Source organism: Meriones unguiculatus, chromosome X (genome assembly GCF_030254825.1).
Source record: "Meriones unguiculatus strain TT.TT164.6M chromosome X, Bangor_MerUng_6.1, whole genome shotgun sequence".
NCBI lineage: Eukaryota > Metazoa > Chordata > Mammalia > Rodentia > Muridae > Meriones > Meriones unguiculatus.
The window spans coordinates 60,189,996-60,208,247 of record NC_083369.1 but is presented as its reverse complement, the minus strand read 5'-3'; the positions used below and the strand labels follow the sequence as shown (position 1 = coordinate 60,208,247).

At 38.3% G+C, this 18,252-nt stretch overlaps 1 pseudogene; it reads left to right on the top strand.

The window, feature by feature from the left end:
* LOC110542014 (fructose-bisphosphate aldolase C-like) overlaps positions 1-15,206 on the top strand; it is a 108,449-nt pseudogene extending 93,243 nt beyond the window's left edge.
* The last annotated feature ends 3,046 nt before the right edge of the window (positions 15,207-18,252 follow it).

Here is an 18,252-nt window from a genome sequence, read left to right as displayed (position 1 = left end):
ATCCCCAACAAATTATGAAAAATAAAATCTTTGGTGCCTGCAAGGTGGTTGGCATAGTATGTACCAAAATCTTGTAGGGAAGCTGATGGGCTAGGCAGGCCAACGTTAATTTTAATGCCAGAGTTACACTGAAGAAGAGACAATATCAGGTCTAAGTAGATACTCAAGTACCTCAGGCCTAATATTTTTGAGGATGAAATGGTCTTTGACTCTATTCTATTTTTCTTATGTACTTAAGTTAATGAAATCTTATCATACAATTACTAACTTTACTTTCCTAGAATTTTTAATATTGTTTCATAGTTTCTTTCTATCTTTCACCCACCCACACTAAATCCAATCCTTTCCTGCTAGATGGCCATGATGGATTTGTTTTGGTCGTCTCTCAATTTATTAGGTTAATCTTGGCTTTACCAACTCATTTTCCACATTCAAAACTCAAGGGTTCTATGTAAGAATTAAGATATTGCTAGCTTCTTAGTTCTCAGCAAATCTCAACTGTTGGTATAATGTTCTTTTAAAATGTATACCCCTTACCCTTGTTAATTCAAATGCTGATTTCCCCACCCCCAACTCTGTGGTTTCAATCAGGATATTGCATTGTGATACTCATTATAAGCATCCTGTCTCAACTCTGTGTAAACAGGACAAAAGAAAGCAACTAGATACAATGTCCTGCAATGGGAGGAGCCAGAGGAGAGAGCTTGGAGGACTTGGAGCATGAACCAGACCTAAGATTTCACAAAAAGCAAGTATAATGTGGGAAATCTAAATGTTAGGAAACTGAGGGCTTGGAGGTTTAGGAGGCAGTAAATATCGCCCAGCATTGTGTTCTAGGTTAACTAAAAACCCAGTCTCTGTGTGGTGATTTGGTTATACAGCTGCTGAGGATTAACAGCAGCATTGCTAGAAGATAAACCAGTAGTAAATATTAAAAACTTACTACAACACTCAACCATCTCCCTAAATATTTTATCATTTATTGAAGAACAAACCACCTCATCACTTAATTGCTTCAAATAACAGCAATCATTTCCTTTCTTTATAGATCTTTAACTTTTCAAAGGTCTTGTCATGAGCAACTTGTCTCTACTCTATAAACTGTCAGCTAAAATGGCTCAACTGGGAATTGTAGGGTCTGCCTTTAACACAGATCCTTTACAAGATGTTTATAGTCTGGAATTTTACCCAGATTGGTGAGATAGAGACTTTCATTCCTTTCATTTCAGAACTTTCCTTGGCGGCTTGACTGTCTTAAAACATGATGGGGAGAGATGGATAAAAATGACCCATATAGGCTCATACATGTAAATTTTTGTTCCCATTTGGTGGAACTTTTGGGAAAGTATTAGGAAGTATTTCCTTGTTGAAGAAGGTTTGTTAAGGGTGGTCAGGATTTGAGATTTCAAAAGCCTGCATCATTCCTAGTTAGTTTAGTGCTTTGGATCAAGGTGTAAGCTAGCATGATTATCATCAGAGAGGTTCATGTGGCACCTGATGGGAACAGATGCTGAGACCCATAGCCAAACATTAGGTGGAACTCAATATTCTCCAGAAGAGGGGGAGAAAGGATTATAGAAGCCAGAGAAGACAAAGATACCACAAGAACATGGCCAAGAGTATCAACTGATCAGATTTTGTAAGGGGCTCAGGGAGCCTGTACAGATCTGACCTTGATCATCTGTGTATATGCTGTGGTTGAATAGCTTGGTGTTGCTGTGGGACTCGTAGCAGTGGGAACAAGAGCCATCTTTAAGTCTTTTGCTTGCCTTTCGGACCCTTTTCCTCCTAGTTGATTCCCTCATCCAGCCTTGTGTCTAGTCTTATTGCCTCTTGTTATGCCTTGTTTAGTTGTTATTCCTGGGAGGCCTGCTATTTTCAGAAGAGAAAGAGAGGAGAAATGGAGCTACAGGAGAGGGAAGGAAGGAGAGGGACTGGGAGAAGAAGAGAGAGGGGAAAGTGTGGTCAGAATGTTGTATATGAGAAAAGAATTTATAAAAATGGAAAAAATTACATAAGCTGTCGGCCACTGCTCTAGCACCATATCTGCCATGCCTGCTGCCATACTCCCCACCATAATTGACTCTAGCCTAACCATCTGAATATATAAGCCCAAAATAAACTTTCTTTTATAAGTTGTCTTTCATGGCATCTTATCACAGGAATAGAAAGGCAACTAAGGTACACTGTGAACTTCTTAAACAGAAGAAGTAAAAGTTGTTGTCTCCTTAAATGCTAGGATCAGAGACTGGCATATTCATTTCCCCCATTTTCTATGGATCATATATATTCAAGTGAATGAAACATAAGCCCATTACTCCTTATTTTATAAAAAAAATTATAGAATATTAAGATCACTTTTTAAATCTATAACACTGATGTAGCTACTACCAAATCTACATCTTTTTATTGTTTAGACTCAAAAAGTTTATTTGGGATATATAACTGGCATTTTCTACTTTGTAAGTTCTTTCTTCTACCATTCTCTGCTATTTTCCCCCTTTCCTTTCAACATCCTAACAGTAGATATGAGAGAAAAACAGAGAGGAAAGGAAAAAGATCCCTGAATAAAGTCATGGGTTAGAAAGGAAGTGACATTATCATTAAGCTACTTCTCGGTGATTAGAGGCATTGAGTTTCTTGGGGCAAGTTTGATCTTTACCTTAGGATATCTAATTTCTTCTTGTTGTTTCTTCTCTTTGCATGCCTGCTTAAGAAATCACAGCAATTAGCAATTAGCAACCAGCAACCAAACGACAATCCACCAAAAACCCACCTATCAGGGTTCTAGCATTTATGTACCTTCCAAAAACTCCCAGAAGGTCAAATTTCATACAATCACAGAAACTATCTGCAGCTTCTAAAACTACCCAACTGGTAGGGCATGAGGCAAATCATAGCTGCTGTGAAGCAGCCCCACATCCTCACACCTGGGACTAAACTGAAAACATATTCTTATAATATTTCTGTGTTTGTTAAAGAAGCCAAAATTTCAGAATTGTCACCATAGAAATAGAATTAAACTAAATACTCTCCGAATGCTATTAATTATAAGATCCTTCATCATTTATTTAATACACATTTTCTTCAAAATATAACTCATCACCCTAGGTATTCCAAAGTTTAGTTTGCATGGTCCTTTACAAATGTAGATTTCTTCCCTAATATGTAATGAAACACCCTTTGAGTATACAGCTTTTTGCTTTGTTCTTATCTAAAAAGGCTTATATTGCCTTCAATTGTAAATAAAACATCCCTTAACTATCTCCAACATGGAGAGATTTGTTCCAGAGCAGTATTATTTTAAATATTGCTAAAGTCATCCCAACAAAAGATTAGTGGTCTTGGGAAAGAGATGGGCAGAAGACCCCTGTCTATGTGTGTGTAATCATTAGAAACCCTTTCAGTACATACTGGAGTCTGACTCAAGGACAAAAAAAATATTTAAAAAGAAGTAGGTAAAAAATAAATAAATAAGGACACTTATGTCCGAAATCATTGGGCAGTTTGTTGAGGCAAAAGAACATGGACCAAAAGAAAATAAATCATATGACTTTACTTGGCTTCTTGCCACAAAAGTCAACTCCATATTCTTCAATATTTCTTTCAATTTTCATTTTTTTTTTGTGAATATGGAGATGGGATCAATTTGTACATACAAAGCAAATGGTTTTCCACTAAGCCAATTCTCAATCATTTCCTATGGTTTTTACAGACTCCACCCAACAGTCTGGTTAATTACTTCTCAAATTTTAGTCCTCTGCTGAAATATCACTTACTTAGAAGTCATTTCCTGATTACTTCTGTAAGCCAATTACTTGAGTGAATATAGATCCTATGTCATCTACTTTCCTTACACTTCTACTGCAGAACAGTCTGTTTCTTTCAGACGACCCAATGCTTTTTACATTGAATAGTTGTTATCTGGTCCATGTAATTTGTGTCCTCCATGATAGCGGGGCCAACATTTCTTGAGAAAATGATTATATTCCCCAAAACAAATATGTACCCTTCTAGTTAGAAAATGTGCATATTAATCGTCAAAGGAAACAAGAAAAAGAAAGAGGGAAGAACAGAAGAGAAAAAGAAAGAAGGAGGCAGACAATGAAACTAATGATGTTGCAAGAATACAAAGAAAGGAAGTTTGCTATACACTTATATTAAATGAAGTGTCTATGGAGATTATTAAATGTAAATTAAACTTTGAAAGAGAAAATAATATCTAGATATATAGGTATGTTGAAGAATGGAGGAGAATGGAGAGATGACATTATAAAAAAGGAGGGCAACACATGAGCAATGGAAAAGAGGTGCACATTAATTTGATTGTTTGTCCTGAAGATTAGCTAAAAATATGCCCAAAGGGATAAATTAAACCCAGTAGCATGCCTTCTGAATGCCTGAATAAGGAGTTATGGCTAATGACCTGTAGACAAATGGTATTTTCAGACTTAATGAAAGAAGCTACCCTTTGAAGTAAACTGTGGTTAATACAGAGACACATAAATTTTCAAGATGCTGAGAATAAATGATAGTTAAGAGTTCTTCCCTGAACAAAATATTTATAGCATGCCCTCTGAGACTCAGTATGTAAACGGGAACACTAATGGTAGAAGACAAGGCAGAAAGAACATATAAGCTGGAAGATAGGGAGAAGAACTATAAAATGCAAATTTCTGGAGAAGATGCAGCCATTACAGTCCTGAACTGGCAGCAGCTGTTACTACCTGCATTGGGCCTGCATGTAACTAGCCCTATCAACAGTCATTTATGGTTAGGTAAGGGCCTTACCTTGATGAATTGATGTATTCTGGGAGAAGTGGGGCTCATTGTCTTTAGTTGCATATCCTCTGATAAGTCAAACCCATGGTCATACAGATGGCCTTGGTTAAACTCAGTGAGTCATAAAACAACAAAAGACATTAATACAAAAAGGGATTTGAAAAAAAATAAGGGAACTTTTACAGGGGCAGAAGATGAGAGTAATTAGAATGCATATTATACACATATGAATATTTCAAAGAAGAAATTTAATCGATTATTAAATTGAAAAGAATGGCACTGATATGGGAGAAGAAAACTTTTATTTTCTAATTTCCTTACATTTTTTCACCTTCAATAGGAATTTTCATACCAAGATTTTAAAGTCATATCTAATCTAGGTGACCAAATTACCCATTTCATGACCCTATTCTGTTCCTGAAAATGAACAAAGCTGAGACCAAACAGCTTTTGATTACTGTTTAGCTCATAAAAAAGTGTAGTATTAAACAACCCTATTTCATTTTCAGTTTTTTCCTGAAGGAAGATAGGATCACATCAATTTGAAAGACCAGAATTCAGAAAAAGAACCAACCAACCAAACAAACAAAAAATAAAATAAACAAATACAAGAGGGTTCTGATTCATTCCTAATATCCTCACATTCCTCATCTACAACTTACAGATATTTAGAAAGCTACTCTTGACTCTCCAGTGCCACCAAGATCAGTATTCTGATCACCACTTGCCCTAGAATATGTCAGTTCATCAAGTGTGTGTGTGTGTGTGTGTGTGTGTGTGTGTGTGTGTGTGTAGTATGCTACTCATAAGAATACATTTGGCCAAAGCAAATCTTCCACAATGTTATCTTCTCTATGTGTGGAAACTCAAAGTTCAGTGAAGAAAGTATTGATAGACTTCTGATTTAGAATTTTAGTTTCTTAAATGCACCTGATTCTAGCTGGCAAAAAATACAGCACTGGCCTCCAAGATAGGTCCATGTTTGATTTGCTTTAGTGAAATGGTATGGATTTTATGATAAGGCAGAAAAATCAGGACCTTGGGGTAAGAGTATGAATAAAATTTGTGGCCATCTATACAAATTATTTCAGCCTCAGCTTCTTCTAAAAGTGAGCTATAATAATTTCATGAGTTATTACGTGAATAAGCATAGTATGTCTAATACAGCTGTGAACATTCAGTAATTATTATTCTTTCACTTAACACCAAAAAATCTAAAGCATAGGCTGAATTAAAAGTTGGCACATTATTCCTTTTCCAATATTTTAAATGATTTATTCACACATTTGATAAGGTATGTTCATTTAATTATGATAAATTAAGAATTTGTGGAGATCCAAAATGGCAGCTACCAATGAGTACCATATCTGAGGGGCACAGGATCCAAAACTCTGAAATTTTTGAGTGAAGGGCCAGCTAAAGCCAGAACATTGACACTGAGGCTTCCTGGGTGAGAGGGGACAACACATGAGCTGAGACCATTTGAATCCAGGTCACCACAGATGTCTCCTTTGACTGAGAGTGACGAATATTCAACCCCCCTGTACTCACCTTGACAGGCCTCTCTCCTCAACGGAGGGAGCCTGCAACTGCTCCAAGCACTGACCTTTATGCTCAGTAACTGAGACAGAAGAGGTGGGCCTCCCAGTTCCACAGTGGCATGCAGCTGCACAGTCCTCCAGGTCTGTGGTCAGCTGTACAGGCTTCCCAGTATGTGACTCCCAGAAGGTGACTCTACTGGCTTCCCAGTTTTGCTGCTGCAGAGGCAAGCAGCTCTACTGGTCTCTCAGCTGGACACTATAAGGTCCTACCAGGTCTGCAGGCAGCTATACAGGATTCCCAGGGCCTTGCAGGTCTGTGGACCACTGTACAGGATTCCCAGACTCTTGAGCAGGTGAATGTACTGGACTTAGGTCTGTCACAGTGTCAGCTGGGTGGTGGCTATGGCAGCGGGGGGGGGGGGGGCAGCTGGCCCTAACAGGAGTCTCCATGCTTTGTGACTGAGACAACAGAAGTGGCTACCCCAAGTAAGGGTCTCCCTGCTCAGCAGACAAACAGTGGATACCCCTGAGCTGACAGATCTCCTACACTTTTATTTGCCCCTGAAGGCCCACATCTGAGGATAGAGAACAGGCAGAACCCCTGTGCTTTCTGATTAGGCCTGCTAGCCAGTGAAGTTGCCTTCAAGTGAGTTGCATGCAGAGCCCCAGATCCAGGGTTTCTCAACCCTAGCAGCCAGACATCAGATTCCTCCCAGCCACAGACCCAATGTAAGCAACATAGGGATTCTTGGGACAGCATTTTCAACATTGAAGCCCCTGTTTATTGGGTCTACCACTGGAGTCCACACAAACAATTTCTGGAGCCCAGACAGATCTGAATAGCAGGAGGACAGTACTACAGGGTATAGGCCACTGAGGTATTCAGGGAACCTGAACATCCACATTGCACCCACAAACAGTGCCATCACCCACACACCGTCCTGCACTTAATCCTCACATTCCAGGCATCTACATGCTCTAGCACCCTGTCCTTCAAGGCACGCTTCCATGCACACTCCTGCCCATGTTCTTCTGCACTTGTGCACCTGTACCTGCAACCTTCCAACTTTAGCTACAGCTTAAACACCAACACACACACTCAAACCAGTGGATTTCTCTCATCATCCCTGAAAAATACTCCAGACACCAGAGAAAGATAAATCCATTATGAAGTACAGAATCCAGGAAAAAAAAAAAAAAAGTTTACAGTAGAGCAAATGGCTAGAGGTCAGGATAAGAACATATTCAACAAAACTCAGGACATCATAACTTCACCAGCAACCCTGAAAATCAGTGGATATTTTAATTCATCAAGAACACAGGGAAATAATCTTAAAGCTATGCTTATCCACTTATTAGAGGCAGATAAAGAGGAAACATATTTCTCAAAGAAATACCCACAAAAATGGAGGCAAAGAAAGAGGAAAAGAACAAAGCTTTCAAAGAAATACAGCCAAACAACTAGAGACACAAGTAGGGGCACAATTAGTGCCAATAGAGAGGAAATTAACTCTTATCCTTATGGTTGTGAGTATAGCCTTTAAATGGCTGAGCCATCTCTCCAGGTCATCATGGAGAGACAGGAATTCACATTCAAACAAATGAAGGAAATGGTGCACCACATAAAAACAGAATTAGAATCAATAAAGAAAACACAAACAGAAAAAACCCTGGAGCTGGAGAAATTAGAGTAAAGTTGGTAACCACAAAGGTAAGCATCACCAATAGAATACAAGAGATAGAAGAAAGAATCTCTGGTGCAGAAGACAGCAGAAATTGATACATCTCTCAAAGAAAAAGTAAAATCAAAAAACTGCCAAACACAAAACATCCAAAAAATCAAGGACGCCATGAAAAGACAATATCTAAGAATAACAGACTGAAAAAGCTGCAAGGTCAAGAAAATATTTTCTTTTTTTTAAGAAAATATTTTCAAAAAAATCATAGAAGAAAATTTTCCCAAGTTAAAGACAGAGATGTCCATAAACATACAAGAGGCCTACAGAATACCAAATAGACGAGACAAGAAAAGAAACTCCTCACTTCACATAATAGTCAAAACATAAATCTGCAGAAAAAAAGAAAAATATTAAAAGTAACCTGGGAAAAAGTTCAAGGAACATATAATGGTAGACCTATCAGAATCACATCAACTTCTCAACAGAAACTATGAAAGCCAGAAGGACCTGGGCACATGCCATGCAGTCTCTAAGAGACCACAAATACCAACATAGGTTACTATACACTGCAAAGCTTTCAATAAATGTAGATGAGAAAACAAAATATTCCACAAGAAAACTAAACTTAAACAAGATCTACTTAGCACCCCAGCCCTACAGAAGATACCAGAAGGAAAACTCCAATCCAACAAAAATTATACCTAAGAAAACACAAGATATAGATAACTTTATAACAAAAAATTAAAAGAAAACAAGCATTGAAACACAGTAACACCACCAACTCCACAATAAAAGGAATTAACATTCATTGGTCACTATTATCTAACAATATCAATAGACTCAAATCTCCAAAGTCACAGACTAACAGAATGGTTGCAGAAGCAGTATCCAACATTCTGCTGTTCCAATAAACATATCTCTACAGCAAAGATAAACACTACCTCAGAGTAGAAGACTGGAAAAATGTGTTTTAAGGAAATAGAGCCAGAAAACAAGCTGGGGTAGCTATCCTAATATCTAATAAAACAGACTTTCAATCAAAATTAATCAAAAAGATGAGGAGGGCACTTCGTTCTTATCAAAGGAGAGATCCACCAGAAAGCCATCACAAACCCGAGCATCTATCCCCCAAATAAAAGAGTACCAACATTGGTAAATTAAACATTATTAAAGCTTAAGTTACACATTGATCCAAATACCTTAATAGTGGGAGACTTCAACATTCTACTCTCACCAAGACAGAAGACTTAATAGTGGGAGACTTCAACATTCTACTCTCATCTAGACAGAAGCTAAATAGGGAAATAATGACACTAAAAGAGGTCCTAAATCAAATGGATCTAATAGATGTCTACAGAACTCTTCATCTAAACTTAAAACAGTATCCCTTCCTTTCAGCATCATCTAACCTTATCAACAATTGACCATATAGTTGGGCACCAATCAAGTCTCAACAGATATAAGAAGACTGAAATAATCTCTTGTATCGTGTCAGACCAACATGGCCTAAATCTAGACCTCAACAACAACAGAAATAACAAAAAGCCTATATATACGTGGAAACTAAACAACTCTCTACTCAAAGATAGCATGGTGAGGGAAGAAATGAAAAACAAATTAGAGACTTCCTAAAATACAATGAAAATGAAGGCAAAATAATACCCAAACTTATGGGACACAATGAAAGCAATGATAATAGGAAAGTTCACAGCATTAAGTACCTCCAGAAAGAAGTTGGAGACATCTCATGTAAGCAACTTAATGGCACACTTAAAAGCCCTCAGGGAAAAAAAAAGAAGCAGTCACACCCAAAAAGAATAGACGATTGGAAATAAGCAAACTCAGAGCTGAAATCAGTGAACTGGAAACAAAGAAAACAATACAAAAAAATAAATGAGACCAAGAGCTAGTTCTTTGAGAAAATCAACAAGATAGACAAACCCTTAGCCAAACTAATTAAAAGGCAGAGAGAAAATATCCAAATCAGAAAAATCACAAATGAAAATGTGGACATAACCACAGACACTGAGGAAATCCAAATAATCATTAGGTCTTACTACAAAAGCACTTATGCCACAAAATTTGAATATCTAAATGAAATGGAAATTTTTCCTCATAGATTCTGTTTCCAAAAATAATCAAGGTCAGGTAAATAGATTGAATAGTCCTATATCTTCCAAGGAACTAGAAGCAGTCAACAAAAGTTTCACTTCCAAAAATAGGGCAGGGCCAGATTGTTTCAGCTCAAATTTCTACCAGACCTTCAAAGAAGAGCTAACTCCAATTCTCTTCAAACTATTCCACAAAAGAGAAACAGGAGGAACATTACCAAACTCACTCTATGAAGCCACAGTTACCTTGATGCATAAACCATACAAAGACCCAACAAAAAAGAGAACTTCAAACCTATCTGTTTAATGAATATTGATGCAAAATTGATCAATAAAATATACACAAACTGAATCCAAGAACACATAAAAGATATCATCCACCATGATCAAGTAGGTTTCATTCCAGGCATGCGGGGGAGGTTCAATATATGGAAATCAATCAATGTAATCCACCATATAAACAAATTGAAGGAGACAAACCACATGATTATCTCCTTAGAAGCCAAAAAAGCATTTGACAAAGTCCAACACCCATTCACTTTTAAAGTCTCGGGGAGATGAAGGATAAGAAGCACATACCTAAACATAGTAAAAGCAATATACAGCAAGCCTAGAGCCAACAACAAACTAAATGGAGAGAAACTTAAAGCAATCCCACTGAAATCAGAGGCTAGGCTAGGCTGCCCACTCTCTGCATCATTTCAACACAGTACTTGAAGTCCTAGCTAGAGCAATAAGACAACTAAAGGAGATGCAGGGAATACAAATCAAAAGGGAAGAAGTCAAAGTGTCACTATTTGCAGATCATATGATAGAATACATGAGTGAGCCCAAAAATACAAGCAGAGAACTCCTTAAGCTGATAAACACCTTCAGCAAAATGGCTAGATACAAAATTAACTCAAAAAAAAATACAATAGCCTTCTTGTATACAAAAGACAAAGCATCCAAGAAAGAAATTAGGGAAACTACACCCTTCACAATAGTCAGTAATAACATAAAGTACCTTAGTGTGACTCTAAACAAACAAGTGAAAGAGACCTGTTTGAAAACCACGACAGGTCTCTGGGAAAAGAATTGAAGAAGATATCAGAAGATGGAAAGATCTCCCATGCTCCTGGATCTGTTCCTGAACAGAGCACCAACAGCACAGGCTCTAAGAGCAACAATCAATAAATGGGACCTCATGAAACTGAAAAGCTTCTGTAAAGCAAAGGACACCGTCATCAAAACAAAACGACTGCCTACAGATTGGGAAAGAATATTCACAAACCCATTATATGACAGAGGGCTAATATCCAGTATATATAAAGAACTAAAGAAGCTCAAAACCAACAAACTAAGTAATCCAATTAAAAAACGAGAAACAGAGCTAAACAGAGAATTGTCTGTAGAGGAATATCGAATGGTAGAGAAACACTTGAAATGTTCAACATCCTTACTCATCAGGGAAATGCAAATCAAAACAACCTTGAGATTCACCTTACACATCAGAATGGCCAAGATGAACAACTCAAGTGACAACAAATGCTGGAGAGGCTGTGGAGGAAGGGGAACCTTTTTGCACTGCTGGTGGGAATGTAAACTTGTACAACCACTTTGGAAATCAATCTGGCGCTTTCTCAGACAACTAGAAATAGCGCTTCCTCAAGGTCCAGCCATACCACTCCTAGGCATATATCCAAAAGTGTCTCAAGTACACAATAAGGACATTTGCTCAACCATGTTTGTAGCAGCTTTATCTGTAATAGCCAGAAATTGGAAACAGCCCAGTTGTCCCTCAACTGAAGAATGAATGCAGTAATTGTGGTACATCTACACAATGGAAAATAAGGAAATCATGAAATTTGCAGGTAAATGGTGGGACCTGAAAAGGATCATCCTGAGTGAGATGTCCCAGAAGCAGAAAGACACACACGGTATATACTCACTCATATAGACATGTAATATAGGATTAACCTACTAAAATATGTACATCTAAATAAATTAATCAAGAGGGAGGGCCCTGACTAAAATGCTCAATCCCCATCCTGAAAGGCAATGAGGAAGGACATCAGAAGAAGAAGAAAACAGGAAAGAACTTAGGAACCTGCCACAGAGGGCCTCTGAAAGGCTCTGCCCTACAGACTGTCAAAGCAGATGCTGAGAATTTATGGCCAACTGTTGGGAAGTGTGCATGGAATCTTATGTAAGAAGTGGGAAATAGTAAGATCTGGAGAGGACAGGAACTCCACAAGAAGAGCAACAGAACCAGAAAGTTTGAACACAGGGGACTTCCCAGAGACTCATACTCCAACCAAGTACCATGCATGGAGATAACCTAGAACCCCTGCACAGATGTAGCCCATGGCAGTTTAGTGTCCAAGTCGTTTACAGAGTAATGGGAAGAGGGACTGCCTCTGACATAATCTGATTAGCCAGCTCTTTGATCACCTCCCTCTGAGGGGGGAGCAGCCTTACCAGGACACAGAAGATGACAATGTAGTCACTCCTGATGAGATCTGATAGACTAAGATCAGAAAGAAGGAGAGGAGAACCTCCCCTATTAGTGGACCTGGGGAGAGGCATGCGTGAATAAGGAAGGAAGAGTGGGATCAGAAGGGGAGGAGGGAGGGACTCATAGGGGAATACAAAGTGAGTAATGTGTAATTAATTAAAAAAAGTTAAAAAAAGAAATTAGGGAAACTACACCATTCACAATAGTCAGTGATAACATAAAGTACCTTTGTTATATAGGAGGGCTTCTGAAAAAAAAATCATAAAGTACCTTAGTGTGACTCTAACCAAACAAGTGAAAGACCTGTTTGAAAACCACTTCAAGTCTCTGAAGGATGAAATTGAAGAAGATATCAGAAGATGGAAAGATCTCCCATGCTCATGGATCAACCACTTTGGAAATCAATCTGGTTCTTTCTCAGACAATTAGGAATAGTGCTTTCTCAAGATCCAGCTTTTACCACTACTAGGCATATATCTAAAGTATGCTCAAGAACATAACAAGGACATTTGCTCAACCATATTCATAGCAGCTTTATTCGTAATGGCCAGAATCTGGAAACAATCCAGATGCCCCTCAACAGAGGAATGGATTCAGAAATTGTGGTACATTTATACAATGTAATACTACTCAGAAATTAAAAGCAAGGAAATCATGACATTTGCAAGTAAACAGTATGATCATCCTGAATTAGATATCCCAGAAGCAGGAAGAAACACATGGTATATACTCACTTATAAGTGGATATTAGACATATAATATAGGATAAACCTACTAAAATCTATACATCTAAAGAAGCTAAGCAAGGAGGACCCTGGGTAAGATAATCAATCCTCACTCAAAAAAAGGCAAAAGGGGAGGACATCGGAAGAGGGAAAAAACAAGAAACAGGACAGAGCCTACCACAGAGGGCCTCTGAAAGGCTCTACCTAGCAGTGTAGAGTACCCAGCAGATGCAGAGACTCTTAACCAAACTTTGGGCAGACTGCAGGGAATCTTATGAAAGAAGGGGGAGATAGAAAGACCTGAACGGGACATGAGCTCCACAAGGGGAGCAACAGAACCAAAAAATCTGGGCCCAGGGTTCTTTTCTGATACTTATACTCGAGCCACTGACCATGCATAGCAATAACCTAGAACCCCTGCACATATGTAGGCCATGGCAGCTCAGTATCCAGGTGGGTACCCTAGTAAGGGAAACAGAGACTCTTTTTGACATGGACTCCGTGGCTGACTCTCTGATCACCTCCCCTTGATGGGGGAGCAGCCTTCCCAGTTCACAGAGGAAGACAATGCAGCCAGTCCTGATGAGACCTGATAGGCTAGGTTCAGATGGAGGATGAGGAGGACCTCCCTTCTTAGTGGACTTGGAGAGTGGTATGAGAGGAAATGAGGGAGGGAGGGTAGGATAGGGATGGAACCAGTGATGGCGTTACAGTTGGGATACAAAGTGAATAAACTATGATTAATATAAAAATGAGATTTAAAATTAAAGTAAAAAAAATAATTTGGGGCATGGTTTCTGCTAACCGAAAAGAAAAAAAAAAAAAAAAAAAAAAAGCTATACCTGTGGCTCCTTCTGTTAACTGGCTGAGTACAGTCAGGTGTCACCCTGAACCACATGTATCCAGATCTTTCTATTGAACAGAAACAGGAGTTGTCTTTATGGAACACAGCCCCAGGCAAAGTTGTTTTGGCAGTAGATTAATCCATAAGAAGCCTGGTCTAAAGACTGAACCTAATTGGAGTGAAGCACACTGATGACAATCTCTGGTTGTACCTCCAGATCCTATTCAATGCTGATGGCTGTCTGAAAGTACATTGTTTGTGTCATCTTCTTCCATGAGACATTATACCAGAAAGTTTTTAATGGTGTCCCCTCTGGCTAGACCATCTAGGATAAAGACAGTCTTGTAAGCACCAAAGTTGACATAGGTTTATTGTCTCTAACTGAGACTGATGGGTAAATCAGCACTCAGGGGCTGGATGAACAATTGGAATTTTGTGAATAGTAGAAAAAGGATGGTGCAAATTTTGCCAAATGGCACAGTGATCGCACTCTCTTAGCACTGGCCATTCTGGAGAATGCCAATGTGCTGGCCCCCTATGCTAGCTTCAGCCAGAAAAAAAATGGTATTTTGCCTATTATGGATAATGAGATCTTGTGTGATAGAGATCATGACTTCAAATGTTGCTATTATGTTACAGAGAAGGTCCTGTTTCCTGTATACAATGTCTTGTGTGACCACCATGTATACCTGGAATGGACTTTGCTCAGTCCTAAAATATTGAGCCATGGCCATGCCTGTCTTATCAAATATAGCCCAGAAGAGACGACCATGGCAATTGTCACTGTCTTGCATCATACTGTGGCCCCAGCTGTTGCAGGGGTGACTTTCATGTCGGGGGTCAAAGTGAAGAGGAGGCATCACTCAACTGCAGTGCCATCAATTGCTGCCCACTTTCCTGGCCCTGGGCCCTCAACTTTTCCTATGGATGAGCCCTGGAGGTATCTGCACTCAATGCCTAAGTAGGACAACGGGACAATGCTAAGGCTGCTACAGAGATAAACAGGTTTGCAGCCCAGGACAGATAAGAAGGCAGTGATACAGTCTCTCTACATCACCAACCATGCCTACTGAGGCATGCTTACTCAACCCACAGGCGTCAGCCTAGCAATGTTTTTCTCATTTTGCCTGTAGTTACAGTTAGGGGCAAATAGCCATGCAGTACACAGAAATGTCTTCTTCCAGCAACAAGTCATATTTTGTTTCTTCTCCTCCTCTTTCTGTCTCATGTTGCTGTATCTGAGACCACCTGATAGGAGCCCTCCACACCATGTCTGAAGCCAGATAAACTTTCTAGAAGTGAGAAGAGAGTCTGTGGGTCTTTCTCTTGGCTCTGGAGCCCTTACAGTTTCCCTAAGTTTTCCTTGGACTCTGCTTGCTGGCTTTCTCTCTTGGGGTAAGGGGGAAGTGAATCAGCTCTGATTCAAACTCTGAGTACATAGCAAATAAATGGGAGCAAAACAAAAACAAACAAATACAGAACTTTGGAATGACTGGAGAGATGGCTCACTGGATAAGATCACAGACTACACTTCCAGATGGAAACTGGTTCAATTTCCAGCACGCATACAGCAGTTCAAAACTCTCTGTAGCTCCAAATCCAGGGGATCTGGCACCTTCACAGGTATACATGTAGTCAAAACACCAATCTACATAAAATAAAAGTAAATAAATCTTTTTTAAAAAGAAAAAATGACATTTATTAAGCAGCTACTATATGCTACACCTTATGCTAGGTACAAGTCAAATATCCACTCTATGTCTAAAACTATGCTATTTGTCATTGAGAATAAAATTATCAATAAGAATCTCTTAGTTTGTATATTGCAAATAGCTCTGTCATGTGTTGACTATAAAGTCAGCCAAATTATTTGGTCCAGTTTCTTTTCTTTGTGTTTAATGTATAATGAAAGAATTGTCTTGTTTTGGAATTTCTATTTTAAAAGATATAATTTAGTTTGAAAACACCAAATTTATCTTTAATAAACTAAAGCTCTCTTTGCAGTATGTTACACACCTCAAACAGCTGTGACTTTTGTTAAAAGCTTTATTCTTTCCATTAATATTTGCACCTGATTAAATTTCAATACAGGTGCACATGGCTTAGTAATCATACTTTCATACTTTCCATGCAGATTAGTGGCACAGGAATTTGCATAAATTTGTTATGCACTTATGCAAAAATGAATGCTCAAGCAACTTTTATTTTTATCTAATCAAATCACTGCTTAATGAAAAATGACTGACTGCTTGCAGAAGCACAATGAGCCACACTCTGGGGACTCCAAGCATTTACAATTCAGTGGGAGTTCCCTTCCCATGTTTGACTTTAGGACAACTAAAGTACTAGTGAACACGCTACTCTGTAAAACCAATCTGATCTGTGCTAGTCATGAGGAGAGAGCAACAGATGGACCTTTCTTTATAAAAATCCACTTTTCAGAATTAAACACTTCTTTAAAAGTCAAAAGGGGTCTATAGCAACAGAATCAGTAGTCCCAGTTAAAAGTACACTTGGAACTCACAAGGAGGCTTAAGAATCAAACTGTCCCAAAATAGATTGTCAGCCTTCGCCAAATGACACTGGAATCAGTAATATAGGGAGGGTTATGTCCCATTTGTTGCTTTACCACCTTCTAGAAGAGGGACATAAAGACTGGAAAGAGAGAGAATATTCCATGCTTCTTATGAATTGCTTATAATTGTCCAATCAAGACTGTTAACTGTAAACATCTCTAAACATACATAGGGACATGTACATCTGTTGTTTTTTTATTTTAATTTAAATTTTTTGTTGTGAACTGTAGTGTGGATGCTGGAGATTGAACCTAAGTTCTCGAGAAAAGCAACCTGACCTTTTTACCTCTGAGACATTACTATAGCCAAGATTTATACTTTAAGGACTATTGATTGTTTCTGTATGTTCTCATTTATTTATGTGGAGTTGATATCTATATCCAACCAATTTTGTAAATTATATTTCTTTATCTATATTTCATCCTTATAAATAAAAGTTTTTAAATTCAAAGAAAGAATGAAAGACATTAAAGGGAGAAAAAGATCTTTATATTATGTTTATATTCCCAGTACATTCTAATTTACTGTTTTAATGGTACACAGAAGTGCTCAGTAAGTATTTGCCTGCATGAATAATCGTAATATGAAGTTCCTGGTAGAGTTATTAGTCTCTCCATATGTTTGTTTGTTTGTTTGTTGTTTAAAATCTGAGTAAGCTACTGAACAAACAAATAAACTGCTTATACTGTGCCTCACATCTAAGCCAAAGAGTAAGCAGAATGTTAGTTGAAAACACATGAAAAGCTGCTAATGTAAATTCCACAGGAGAATTAGTCCACTCTGTCTTTAAAAGTCTGTCAGTGTTAGCTCTTTGGCCAAACACTTCCAAGAGAAATTTGTAAAATTAAATATTTTGCATATACACCATTGCTTTCCATAATACGTTCAAAAGTAACCTACAGAATATATTTTCATAAATTCATAGATGTGTTCAAAATTCACATCTCATTATATATTTCCTTCCTGAAATGCAATCACTTTTGTTTTCTCTCCATGAAACTTCAAGATTGTTCAAAATGTATTCAGTCCATATTTTATCCACCCTTATTTACTAGTCTCCCTTTCTCCTGCTTCCTGACCCCATGTCCATCAAGCTCCCAATTCCACTGTGCAGAGCAAAAGCACTCTTTCATTCAGAAGCCTGGATTCTGGTTCTCAGCATAGAACACACTTCTATTGAGGAAGTACACACTTGCACTGTTGTTAGGTGAGCTTGTTATCTGCTTGCAGGGAGACTTTAATGAAACCCACCCTCTTCACTGGCTTGCTACTTAGGCTCTGATTCCTTCACTCTGCTCTGTAGTCTATTCCTGTATTTCTGTATCTGTCAGCCATCTTTCAAATATGTGTCCTGAATCCAAAAGCAGCAGCTAAGAAGCATGTGTCCTGTTCTCTGTCTTCTCCTGTTTATGATGTCTATCACGTTTGCCAATGAGGATTAAGCATCTTTCCTAGAGTTTTCCTTGTTGTTTAGCTTCTTTAGGAGTATAAATTTTA